We start from the raw sequence: 13029 nt of genomic DNA, 5'->3' as shown, positions 1-13029 counted from the left end.
AATGAAGTAGAGGACTTCATACATTTCTTTTTCTACTGCCCTATTTATGAGCTAATAAGAACTAAGCTCCTCCTCTTGATCCCGTCCACCATCACATCTAAGGAAGACTGTTTGAAATCGCTTCTTGTGGACGCAAATCCCCAAATTTCACGTGGGGTGGCAATCTTTATAGTGCAGGCTTTGAAACTCAGGGCTACTCTGACTGGGTAGTGTGTCCTAGACCTGGACCTGTTTTAATTCTTTTTATTACCTTTTTAACCTTTGTGCCGAGCCTATTTTGGGGCCATTATATGCTTTATATACATCCGCATTTTAGATTCCCGGCGCCGGCAACTAAATCTTTACATTATTGTCTTAGGGTAATTTAAATGTCATAACGCCAGTAATATCGCTTTGAATCTTGTCTGCTTGCTTGTCTCTAGCATTTTTGTCTTATCCTGCTATGGCTGTATGCTAATGCAATAAAGGTTTGATTGATTGATTGATTGATTGATTGGATAGTTCAAAGTAGAAGTGCAAAATACCTCCATTCCATCAGTGAAAGGAGGGCAGGATATTGGATCCACCACCATCACACACCCGCACACACACACCCTAGCCATTAGTTTCGCATCCCTTGTCAAGAATAGTTGCTTTTTCACTCTAGTCAATTATACAAGACAACTGAATTAGTCTCAAGACTTCGGAATCTTCTAATCACTTTCAGCATTAAGAAGAATTTGGTGCACACTGAACATAGTCAGCTGCCTTATGCACACTGACTGGCAGACTGAAATATCAGGGGTTTCAGACTGGGGGTCTCTTCCAATCCTGCCTGGAAATGCCAGGGACTGAATAAGGTAACCTTTTGTATGCAAATCAGATGCTCTACCACAAAGCTATGGCCGCACTTACTTCATGTTTCGCCTTTACACAAAGCTCTAGAACTTTTGCATGGATTCATAATTAACACTGTCTTCTACTGAACATTGCTGTCACCTCAAAGTCTTTGTCAAATGTTCCTTTTCTCTGTTGGTACACTCTATAAGAATTCTAGGTGATATTGCTAACCAAGATGGCTGACATTATTCCTCACAACCCGCGTTTTAACACTGTTTTATGTATTATCCCAATAGGTTTTTATATTATCTCAGTAGGTCTATATGTATTGGCATCTCATTTAGCTACTTCTTGTAGATCTTTATTTCTTTTGGGGGCCCTTTTTATGACAGGTTTTACAAAGCCCTCTTAATGTCAGAAATATATTCAGTATATACTCAATATCTCTATTCAATTATCTGGACAAGTACCCCAACTTGGTTAAAAAAAATGTAAGTAAATGGAGATTACTTGAGATCTAGAGAACCATTATGAACAGTAGAGATATTCATTATGGAAGGATGACTCTGTTAAATGTCACTGAGGCACTTGTGGAATGAAAACCTATTCAATATGATGAAAAGTTGTTAATAATGATGACTCTCCCATGTAACGATAAATGACAATCAACCTTATGTGAAGTTCCTAATGGTAATTTTATTCTTATGGAGCCATACCAGCAAATCAGACCAAAAGGTTTAAAATAATCAACAGTGGAAATTTTTGAATATGGTTCTCTTCAAAATTGAAAATGAGAATAACATAAAGAAAAGAATGCTTAATATATTCTTGTTACGATATATTCTTAATATAACAAGTTAGAGGAAATTCCAGAATTGGGTCTGAAGAAGGAAGTTAGTCTATAAAGTATTATTAAAACATGTCAGCCTTTTCTGGAATCTAATCAGCCCAACCAAAAAAAAAGTCATTTGAATAAATAGATCTCCCCTTTGAGAGATGACACCATAACTTACTAAATTCTTGTAATTCTAATTCTGCGCATGCCAGCAAGTGGGTGTACATTTTATGATGAGCCATTTTTTGTCAGCCTCCAAAAAAGTCTTTACTTTGAATTCCCCTCCTATATTCATCAATTACCAACACTTATATTGTTTCATTGGTAACATAAGAAGAAAAATGACTATTGCTTGTAATTTATCTAAGCACAACCACAATGGCTCCAGATTGGGTGTTTAGCTATGTGATGTTGAATGTTACCTGTTAATTTAGTTTTATTCTGTTCTATCCTGTTTCCCCTTTGTTTTTGCTTAATCCAGTTCACGAACCAAGAACCTATACATTTTACCACTAATAATCATAGCAACCAACTCCTAGGGGCCATGTTGAAGATCTTACCGCAAATTTATTATGCCATTTTTGTGATATACAAATGACATTAGAAGACTTGGTCTATTTATTAGTATTATTATTCCTATTATCTTTGTTTATAAAACCCAATAAAATGTTATTAAAAAAATAATATTCTGGTACCATTTTCAGCTCTTCAGCCAAATTTCCTCCTTCCCCCTACCCCCATTCCACCCTTTCCGTGACCACATCCTAGTTTTCCTAGGAATGCTTCTAAGAATAATTATCGCACTGGTTTTGACTCTTCTAAGCTCAGACAAGTGTGAGTCTGCCATTTATTGATTTTGTTTAATATTTTTAGTAAATGCACTAATTCCCTTTTGAGACAATACATGTGTTCCCTTTCAATATAATAAAATTTACTTCTGATTTATCTCTGTGGTCTGTTTTAACTCTTGGGCTGACAAACTGGAATGTGTCCAGGTCTCAGTGTCCAATATCCCTGAATTGAGTGTCAGGATTGCACCTGATGATTGCAGGCTTGCACGTAAATTCCACACTTCATAGCAAAGTTGGAAAGTTCTCATAATAAGTGTTAGAACAACACCCTTATTCTCTGAAGAAAAGAATTGCTAACAATGTCATTGAGCGATTAGGCTGCAATTCTAGATTCACTTACTTCCAAGTAAGTCTCATCCTATTTCGTAAGACTTATTTCTGAGAAGCCATGCATGGACTTGCACTGTTAATCCTTTATCTCACTTGCCAACACTTGTTAGAACTATGTTGAATAAATATAGGCATTTGAGCAGGTGGAATTCTACTGAATCCGAGCTAATTTCTTTCCTTACGCTCTTGTGTTACCTTATTGGGTATGTAATATGCTGTGGAACCTCAGTATAGCACAGTATGCCACATCTTTGTTCAGTTCCCAGTACATCACAACTTCCGACTTTCTCTTCTCCTTGACGACTTAAAAAAAGCCCATTTGAGTCAACTCCAGTCATTTACGTATGAACTACTGGCGGGTAATATGCCCACTTACTTCCTGACACAATAAACTTTTCTTGAATGACTTGGTAGAAAGGGGTATTTAGCTTGCTTTGTGTACCCCTTGCAAAATGTGCACTTTGTTGTTAACCTTTACAGGGTGACTATTATTACCTGAGACTGTAACTATATGGAAGACTGATGACATATTGTTGTACCTAATGAAATGTAAAATTGCCTTTGGAAATAAACAGAAGAAAAATGTTAAATCATTCTTTTTTATATACGGAGAGAGGGAAGGAGAAATGTTGACTGTGGACCCTTCCTCTTCAGGCATAAATGAAAATGTGCTCTGTGTGATGGTTTGTCCTTGATTGTAATTGTTGACACCAGTTGGGAATCTCTTGGTTTTTTCTGCTCAAACCAAAAGTCCCTTGGCTTTTGCTATGAAAAGTCACAGTTACTTGCTTAGATTTAGTTTAGCAGTACATTTATTTGGTTTCTGAGACTGAAGAAATTCCCCCAATGTGTAGTTTTAGTGGCAAATACATAGAATAATAAACTATTGTATGTAAGGTAAAGGTAAAAGACCCCTGGATGGTTAAATTCAGTCAAGGGCGACTATGGGGTGTGGAGTTCATCTCTCTTTTCAGGCCAAGAGAGCCGGCGTTTGTCCACAGACAGATTTCCAGCATGAATAAACCACTACTAGTACACGAAGGACCGTGTTGAGTGCCCGAGTGCACCAAAACACCATTTACCTTCCCACTGCAATACCAGCTTCTACTTGCACTGGTATGCTTTCAAATTGCTCATTTGGCAGAAACTGGGACGGAGCAACGGGAGCTCACCCTTTTGCACTGATTGGAACTGCCAACCTTCCAATCGGCAAGCCCAAGAGGCTCAGTGGTTTAGACCACAGCGCCACCCACATCCCTCTTATTGTACGTAATACAGTGGTACCTCGGGTTACATACGCTTCAGGTTACATATGCTTCAGGTTACAGACTCCGCTAACCCAGAAATAGTACCTCGGGCTAAGAACTTTGCTTCAGGATGAGAACAGAAATCGTGCTGCAGTGGCGCGGCAGCAGCAGGAGACCCCATTAGCTAAAGTGGTGCTTCAGGTTAAGAACGGACCTCCAAAACGAATTAAGTACATAACCAGAGGTACCACTGTACTTGGAAACACTTGCAACATGGAGCACAGCTATTACATTGGGTCACCATGTCCATCATCTCCATTTTGTGTTCCTGCCATTCCAGTGGAGAGACTTTGGAGACTCTCACACAATGAAGGCAATTATTTTGGATGTTCTAAATGTTATGGATGTAATCCAACTGGTTCCCTTGCACTCTAGAACAGCTTTTGATCAGCTGGCATCATCTGCAAGTAGAAGAAAGGGGTGGTGATTTTTGCATATTCCCCTTCCCCCTGCAGCCTCCCTCTGGGAAACCTCTAAGAACTACTTGGAAGGTGGTGTGAGGAACTGCAGGGACAAGGGGGAATTAGCAAAAATTGCATAGCCTTATCTTCCTTAAACAGATACCTTAAACAGTCCTTCCATAAGCAAAATGGCACCACTTGGGTTCCACGCTATGACCCAAATGGGGACAATCTTCTCATAAAAATTGAAAGTGCATACTCTATCCTTCAGTTTTGTTGAGTCTGAAAGGGTATAATATACCAATCACAGATTAGCCCTGCAGCGGGTGGTGCTGTGGTCTAAACCACTGAGCCTCTTGGGCTTGCCGATTGGAAGATCGGTGGTTTGAATCCCTGAGATGGGGTGAGCTCCCATTGCTCTGTCCCAGCTCCTGCCAACCTAGCAGTTCGAAAGCACACCACTGAAAGTAGATAAATAGGTACTGCTGCAGCAGGAAGGTAAATGGTGTTTTCATGCACTCTGGTTTCTGTCACGGTGTTACATTGTGGCAGAAGCGGTTTAGTCATGCTGGCCACATGACCCAGAAAGCTGTCTGAAGAAACGCCGGCTCCCTTGGCCTGAAAGTGAGATAAGCGCCACACCCCATAGCCGCTTTTGACTCGACGTAACTGTCCAGGGGTCCTTTACCTTTTAGCCCTACAGAAGAATGCTTGTGGTTTTGGTTTTTGTCTTAAATGAATGCAGTAAACAACCAGAACTATAATAATTGCTTCGGAGACAGCTGGTTAAGTTCATTCTAAATTTGTGCTGAGTAAATATCAACGTATTTTTTCCTTCCTCTTGCCAGACGGTCCAGCTTCTCAATTTCTTAAGCTTCAAAGATAAAGATTTAAGAAATATGAAGAAAGTAAACAAGAGGTTTTCATTACTTTCCCCAGACCAATCTAATATGATGTGCAAAGTCAGAATCCATGGAGAATCTCTTGAAATTTCTTTTTTTTCCCAGAATGCCATGAAGATGTACAGTGTGATGGCTTCAAAATATTATATTGGTCAGAACTCATCTCATGGTCTGTCTGAACTGGGCTTTGGACAAGTCATATGCTGAAAGAAAATTCAACTGAAATGCAATATGAATTATAGTTTCTTTGTGCTTCCATAGCTGAGGCATGTCAAAGAAAGCTTGGGGTGATGGATAATTTATCATACAGTTCTTCTATTGATCATATGGTTTTATGTGTAATGTTTTATAAATCTGTAGGTGTGAAAGGGAGGAAAGTAGAAAGAGCGTAACCAGTAGCTTTATCAAGTATAGTTCATTTTGTAGCGAAAAAGTACAGAATTCTTATGTGCAGTTAAATATGCTTCATTGCAGGTACTCTGCTACACTCCACCCCCTTTTCTTCCAGATCACCTGCTTCATTCCACCTTTTCTTCCTATAATATGTTATTAGCCTTCTGCTGGAGGCTGTTTGAATATATCTCATAGTTCAGTTTTAACTTTTCTATTACTTCTTTCTCTCCATTGCAACAAAGCCCCCTACAAACTATTGCGCATGGGAAAACATGCTCAGCCTTTTGCATTCCGTTACATTTTCACACATCCTCCTTTTACTGCAGCACAGCCAAAATACAGCGAAGTTTATCATAGTATCGACTTCAGGAGGGCAAAGCGGCTTTATCTGTATTGCAGCTAATTTATTTTCATTTTATGCATGCCAGGTTTCCATATACCAGGACTGGTAAATAGAACACAGAGTCGATCCAAACGCGTTTTCCATCTCTGCAAACTTCAGAGGCCTATTAAACTGCACATTTGGTTCACATACTCCTACTCAAAAAGCATTAAAACATGCAAGTAAACGCCCTATGCTGCTGCCTTCTTGGAAGAAAAATGACTTCTGAGAGCAATAAAGTCCTCGCCCTTTTTGTGAGTTAAATCCCCTGCAAATTTTATATTGCAGGGTCTGCAGTGTATAGCTATTAGACATCCATCGTGGGTGCCTCCCATGAGGATATTATGCCGCATTTGTAGTCTTTCAAGTAGTTTCTGATGAAGCTGATTGACCTTTAGGGCTCATTCAGACATCTGCCTTGTTAAATCCTCAATCTTCCACCGTGACAGGCCATTTCTCTCCTTCTCCTGGAACGTATCTCAAAATGGTTTAGTGGCATATCTGGCACACCAGTGATGCACGGCCAGTGCCCTTTTAACAGTCCCTAGCTTCCCTCCACCCTAAAATAAATTCTCACTTAGCCTGTGATGAATCCCAAACACAAGGTTGCCTTTGTGTGACAGGCATGTGATGGTAGCATCCCTTCATTTGTCTTTCCATTTAAACAAAATTGCTTTCTGATAAACTATACCTGGGGAGTTAGATTGAGCTGTACTGTGTTGGAAATGTTTATAATTTGAACATAAAAATCATAGCGGGCATATCAAGAGTACAGCATTCAGAAACTGGAAGCCAGTCTGTCAAAAATCCTTTAAGAATAATAGCGCTTCCTCCTGTGAGTAATATCCTGCCATTTCTCCCTACAAAGTATTACTTTCTGAAGGGGGGGGAGGGAGACCCAGCCTCAACTAAAAAATAATGAAAGAAGGAAAGGGTAAAGGATCAGTGTTGCCATATGATACGAAAAGGGGATAAATGGCAGAAATGATACTATCATAGGTTGGGGGGGAGGGAATACTCTCCACAAGAAGCAGGGAAATGCCACATGCCTCGAGCATGCTTAAGAATCTTCAAGAAAAGAAATACAGTGATGCTTTTGTACATTCAGGCACTATGTAATCTCTCATACCCTATCTATCTATCTATCTATCTATCTATCTATCTATCTATCATCTATCTATAAAATCAAAATAAGAACAACAAGCCAATAACACACCCTCCCCCAAAAAGCCACATTTTAAAAGGGTATAGGATGTCCATGAGGTCAACCAAAGGCCTGGTTAAAAAGGAACCTTTTTGCCTGGCACCTAAAAGTGTATAATGAAAGCGCCAGGCGAACTTCCCTGGGGAGAGCATTCCACAGACGGGGAGCCACTGCACAGAAGGCCCGGTTCTCGTGTTGCCACCCTCCGGACCTCTCAAGGAGGAGGCACACCCTGTTAACCCTGTCAACAAACAGGGTTGATATTTCCTTCTTTAAAAAAATAATAATAATTTTTCTTAACAAACCAATCAAATCACATTAGATCGAAATCACAAAACCGAATTTTAAAATTTTGTTGGGGGTATCCATGCTTCGATCTCAGAAAGGGTCCAATCATCTCTTATTTCTGCTGCTTTGATGTTCACAGTTCTCTCCATTCATCTCTTTGTTGTTTTCCTTTACAAATCATCTTTCAATTTTCTTGTTGTTATCGTATTTTTTCCCCTTTCTTTACAACCTCTGAAAGTCTCCACAAACAAGTTGAAACGAACGTTGTTATAGTACTCTGTGGATTTTCACATTAATCCAAAACTTGTATTCAGAAGGCAGATGCCATTTCAACATTTCCATAAAATACAGTCTCAGCGTCTGCTCATTAGCTTTCCCAGACCTGTTGCTCCGACATCAATCTTTTCAGGGGGTTCTGCCAGATCAAACGCCGAGTCAAATATGATAACAAAGCCGTGGCTTCCTCCCCCTCTTGACCGTCAATCCTGCAACAGAGCCTGTCTTGTCATGGCAGTTCTCTTTTAGAACTGCATCATCCCAAAAGCCCTCCATTTCCTTTCCAGATCTTTCACAAAGCATAAACAGGGTTGACATTTCCAGTGAACTAACCACTAGGACCCCAAGAGCACACCACTAGCCAAGGCAGCCCCAGTTTCAGATCCCATGACAGTATACGTGAAATTAGGGTATGTGTGAATTTATTGCCCATTCACGCAGTTTGAACAGGTCCTTTAGAAGCAGTTTGCAATCCTTTTCTCTCTGAATGAACCTGAACCATTCAGGATTATCAACAAGCTTGGCCACTTCACTGCTCACCTGTATCATTTATGAACAAATTCAAAAGCACATATCCCAATATTGATAATTGGGGGACTACATTTTCTTCATCCCTGCTGCAAAAGTTAGTTCAAGGACCTTCCCAGTTGTTTATTTCCCTCCCCCTCACACACACAACGGAGCATCTTTTGCACCACAAATGTTGGCCCTGAATCTCTTCTGTTACCAGTTTTTATCTGAACTGACATTTAGTGACTTAGAGGACAATCCTATACATGCCCACTCATAAGTCAATCCCATTGAGCTCAATGAGACACACTCGCTGTTGAGAGAAAATTGAGTTACAGCTTCGCATTATTTTTCCCGTATTGTTTTCCCATAACATCATGTTGCTGACGGCTCTAAGCCACACACTGAAAGAAAGACATACATTTTAAATACCCAGAGAAATTTCCAATCTGCTCTGTGCCAGGTAAATAAGTATGTCTGGAACATGGCAGGTTATTCTGACAGCAGACGAGCAAATATGAATTATATGTATATTCAAAGCATGTGTGGCTCACGTAGAGATGGCAAGTGATCGCTAAACAACAGAAAGGTAGTTCCTCTGTGCATTCCTCAAGGGCTCTCCATCAAATACAATTATTTGGTTCTTAAAGAACACCTCAGCCCTAAGAGTTTGACTACAGAGATGAAGGAAAAGTGCACGAGCTTCGCCTGCCTCTTGCTTTCTGCCTGGAGGGCCTGCAATTTCTAGAGAGCGTCTTTTTCTCTGTTTCTTTAAGTCTGGCAGAAATAGTTTGCTCTATGAAAACTTAACTAAAAAGAGTACAATAAAACAAATGTCTATCAAATGCTTGTCACTGTTTACAAATAACCAGAGTAATGGATAACCAAGGTAGATGCAATTTGTGGCTACACTTTTTGCTATTATATATCATGCTTGTGTTGAACAAATACAGAGGGTTGTATCTTATTGACTGTTCTTCAGAGGGGACTTCTTGAAATGTTTCAGGCCCTAATGCTGTGAAATTTGGACTGTTTTTTAATATTAAAAGGTGCTGTGTTTTACTAAATGCTGGGACTTTGCACAGAGCCCTTAATCCAATTTGTGGCCCTGATTTGGAAATCTAGATTGGACCTGATTTAAATCCAGATTAGACCTGATTTGGTCAGGACAAATCCAGATCTGATCCAACTTGCCCTGGATTCAAATCCAGATCATGATCTGGAAGGCACAGCTCTCCAGAAATCCCATTGATGTGTTGTGAAACAAAATGGTCAACACTTTCCTGTTCTTTCACCATAGATGCTTGAAAATTGGAGACTTGATAGTCTCTGTAGAGGTGATTAACTCTGCCAAATATCCAATGGATAAAGTTGTGGGTTTCCATGCTAGACACCTTTAAATGTAACAAGTTCTAAAATTAAAACAGACATAACTTTATACTATTAGTAATAGTAATATTAGTAGTAATACAGTGTGTGTGTGTGTGTGTGTGTGTGTGTGTGTGTGTGTAAAGAGAGGGGGAGAGATAGGGAGAGAGGGCAGGAGGGAGACCTCATGTTTTATCTCTCATGTTCATTTGCAGCAACATTGGGAGTTTTATGGTCCAGTCAACTCATCAGTTGCTTTCTCCATTCAACTGTAGCTGTGGGACTAGCCGAATGGAGAATTTTAGTGGATATTAATTGGGTCAAATGTCTACAGAGAAGAGGCAGAAGGCTGAAAACCTGGAAAAAAATTCTTTGCTTCATAACTTTTTCATGGGCAATGGGCTTGGCATGGGTGTTTTTCAAACAAGCAATCTCCCTCATTCATTAAAATGCCATACAGTTCTCTAGAAAACTCTTTTATCAATTTCCCATTTGAACATATTAGCCCACTGCTCATTGAACTTCCATTGTAGGTTACAACATTGCAAATTTCATCCCCACATTTTGCAAGACTGCTTGATTGCTTGATTGACTGATATGAATTTAGTAGTAGTGGCATTTAACACAGAGAGGCAGACTTCACAACTGGAAATCCACCGTTTTCACATTGGTACTGTATATAACAAATAACAAATATTTTCAAGTGCATTATTAGTGGCTCATAAGATCTGCTGCCAACTAAATATTATCTTATCTAATTTGTTTCTTATTACAGTTTTGCTTATCTGTAAGTACTACAGCATTGTTGCATTTAAAATATGACTTTTGCTTACACAGATAAGCTTAATTTTAAAATAAAATAAAAATTAATGTTCAGGGTGGTTGTTGTTTTTAAATGCTCTAACCAGAAGCTGAATTATCAGGCCAAATACCAATGAATATCTGTCTGTGTACAAGCTGATCTGAGCCAATTGTCTAGAAATGCCCACTGCTATTATTTTGGAGGCTAATACAAGCTCATATAAGTTTGATTTTGCAGTAGTGCAGAACAAACTAACTATCTCACATTAAGAGCATATTTAAACCAATGGGTAGCCACATCATAGACCTGCCACTTACTCTATAATGAAAGCCCAAGCAGTCCTTTCAGTACCACCACTGTCTTCAAACAGTTGATCAGCAAGGCAGCCAGAGCCGGCCCTACCAATAGGTGGGGTGAGGCAACAACCTCAGGCAGCTAATGCTCAGGGGCAAGCAGGGAGCGGGTGGCACTCTGGTCAAAACCACTGAGCCTCTTGGACTTGCCAATCGGAAGGTCAGTGGTTGAAATCCGCATGATGGGGTGAGCTCCTGTTGCTCTGTCCCAGCTCCTGCCAACCCAGCAGTTCGAAAGCATGCCAGTGCAAGTAGATAAATAGGTACCACTGCGGCAGGAAGGTAAACAGTGTTTCCGTGTGCTCTGGCACTCGTCACGGTGTCCCATTGCACCAGAAATGGTTTACTCCTGCTGGCCACATGATCTGGAAAGCTTTCTGTGGACAAACACCGGCTCCCACAGCCTGAAGCAAGAAGAGCGCTGCATCCCCATATTCAAGTTTGACTGGACCTAACCATCCAGGGGTCCTTTACCTTTTGCTCAGGGGCAGCAGCAGCCTCTGGCTGTTCCTTCGGAGCCCCGAAGCATTGTCTTCTATTGCCACAAGGCCTTTCCTGGGCCCTTTAATCAAGCCTGCCACCTCAGGTGTGATGGAAGATGATATCCCATCACCATGTCGGAATACGGCTCTGGGGGCCCACACAGCCCCTGGGATGAGACAAACCTCTCCGTGCGTCTTCCTGGTGTTGCACAGTTCTGGGACGTCCATAAATCATCAATCCCGGGGCGCTCCAGCAACACATAGCAGATGCCTATGTGCATGCACACTCAGCAGAGATTAGCAGAAATGAAAGGGAGATTGGTGTACTCATTCTAAGCTTTTATTAAGCAGTATATACAGGGACGCTGGTGGCTCTGTGGGTTAAACCACAGAGCCTAGGGCTTGCTGATCAGAAGGCCAGCAGTTTGAATCCCCGCGACAGGGTGAGCTCCCGTTGCTCGGTCCCTGCTCCTGCCAACGTAGCAGTTCGAAAGCACGTCAAAGTGCAAGTAGACAAATAGGTACCGCTCTGGAGAAAAGGTAAATGGCGTTTCCGTGTGCTGCTCTGGTTCGCCAGAAGCGGCTTAGTCATGCTGGCCACAGAAGCTGTACGCCGGCTCCCTCGGTCAATAAAGCGAGATGAGCACCGCAACCCCAGAGTCGGTCACGACTGGACCTAATGGTCAGGGGTCCCTTTACCTTTACTATATACAGGACAAAGTGATCATGGCGTCCTCTCACTTCAGCTCCAAGAGAGAACAGAAAGTAAAAAGTAAAAAACACAACAGAGCAGAAGAGATATGGCTAGCTTTCTCAGGCTTTCCAAGCCTAGAAAGTAAACACAGACATGTGATGTAACAATCACACATCAGCAACGGGGGAGTGAAATGCTAAGATTTTAGAGTAAGATTTATCTACAGTCTGCTCAGATTCTGTACACAGAATTGGGAGGGATGTCATCTCATCCTTTGCCTTAGTTAGTGAAATATTTTGGGCCAGCCCTGAAGACAACTAGCCATTAGATAAACCCAAGGCTCCATGCAGTATACAGGCCCTTACTAATAGAATCATAATCATGTCATCTCATTATCATAACTCAGAACCCAGGAGAAATGTTCTCCATCCCTCAGAGGGCATCTCCTTCAGGTTCTGAGTTACTGGAATTAGAACTGAAGCTCATTATTTTCCCCTCTGCTTCACACATTACAGTGGTACCTCGGGTTAAGTACTTAATTCGTTCCAGAGGTCCGTTCTTAACCTAAAACTGTTCTTCACCTGAAGCACCACTTTAGCTAATGGCACCGTCGGAGCACGATTTCTGTTCTCATCCTGAAGCAAAGTTCTTAATCCGTGGTACTATTTCTGGGTTAGCGGAATCTGTAACCTGAAGTGTATGTAACCCGAGGTACCACTGTATATTCCCAAAGCATGGCAAAAGACAATGGTAACAACCCATGAAACATGCACCATACAGCTGAAGAACTTGGTTGCATGTGGTGGAGTGAATGTAAGTTTCACCTTGTGGT

Source organism: Podarcis gaigeae (assembly GCF_964106915.1).
Source record: "Podarcis gaigeae genome assembly, chromosome: 11".
NCBI lineage: Eukaryota > Metazoa > Chordata > Lepidosauria > Squamata > Lacertidae > Podarcis > Podarcis gaigeae.
Note: the sequence above shows the minus strand (reverse complement) of the source record.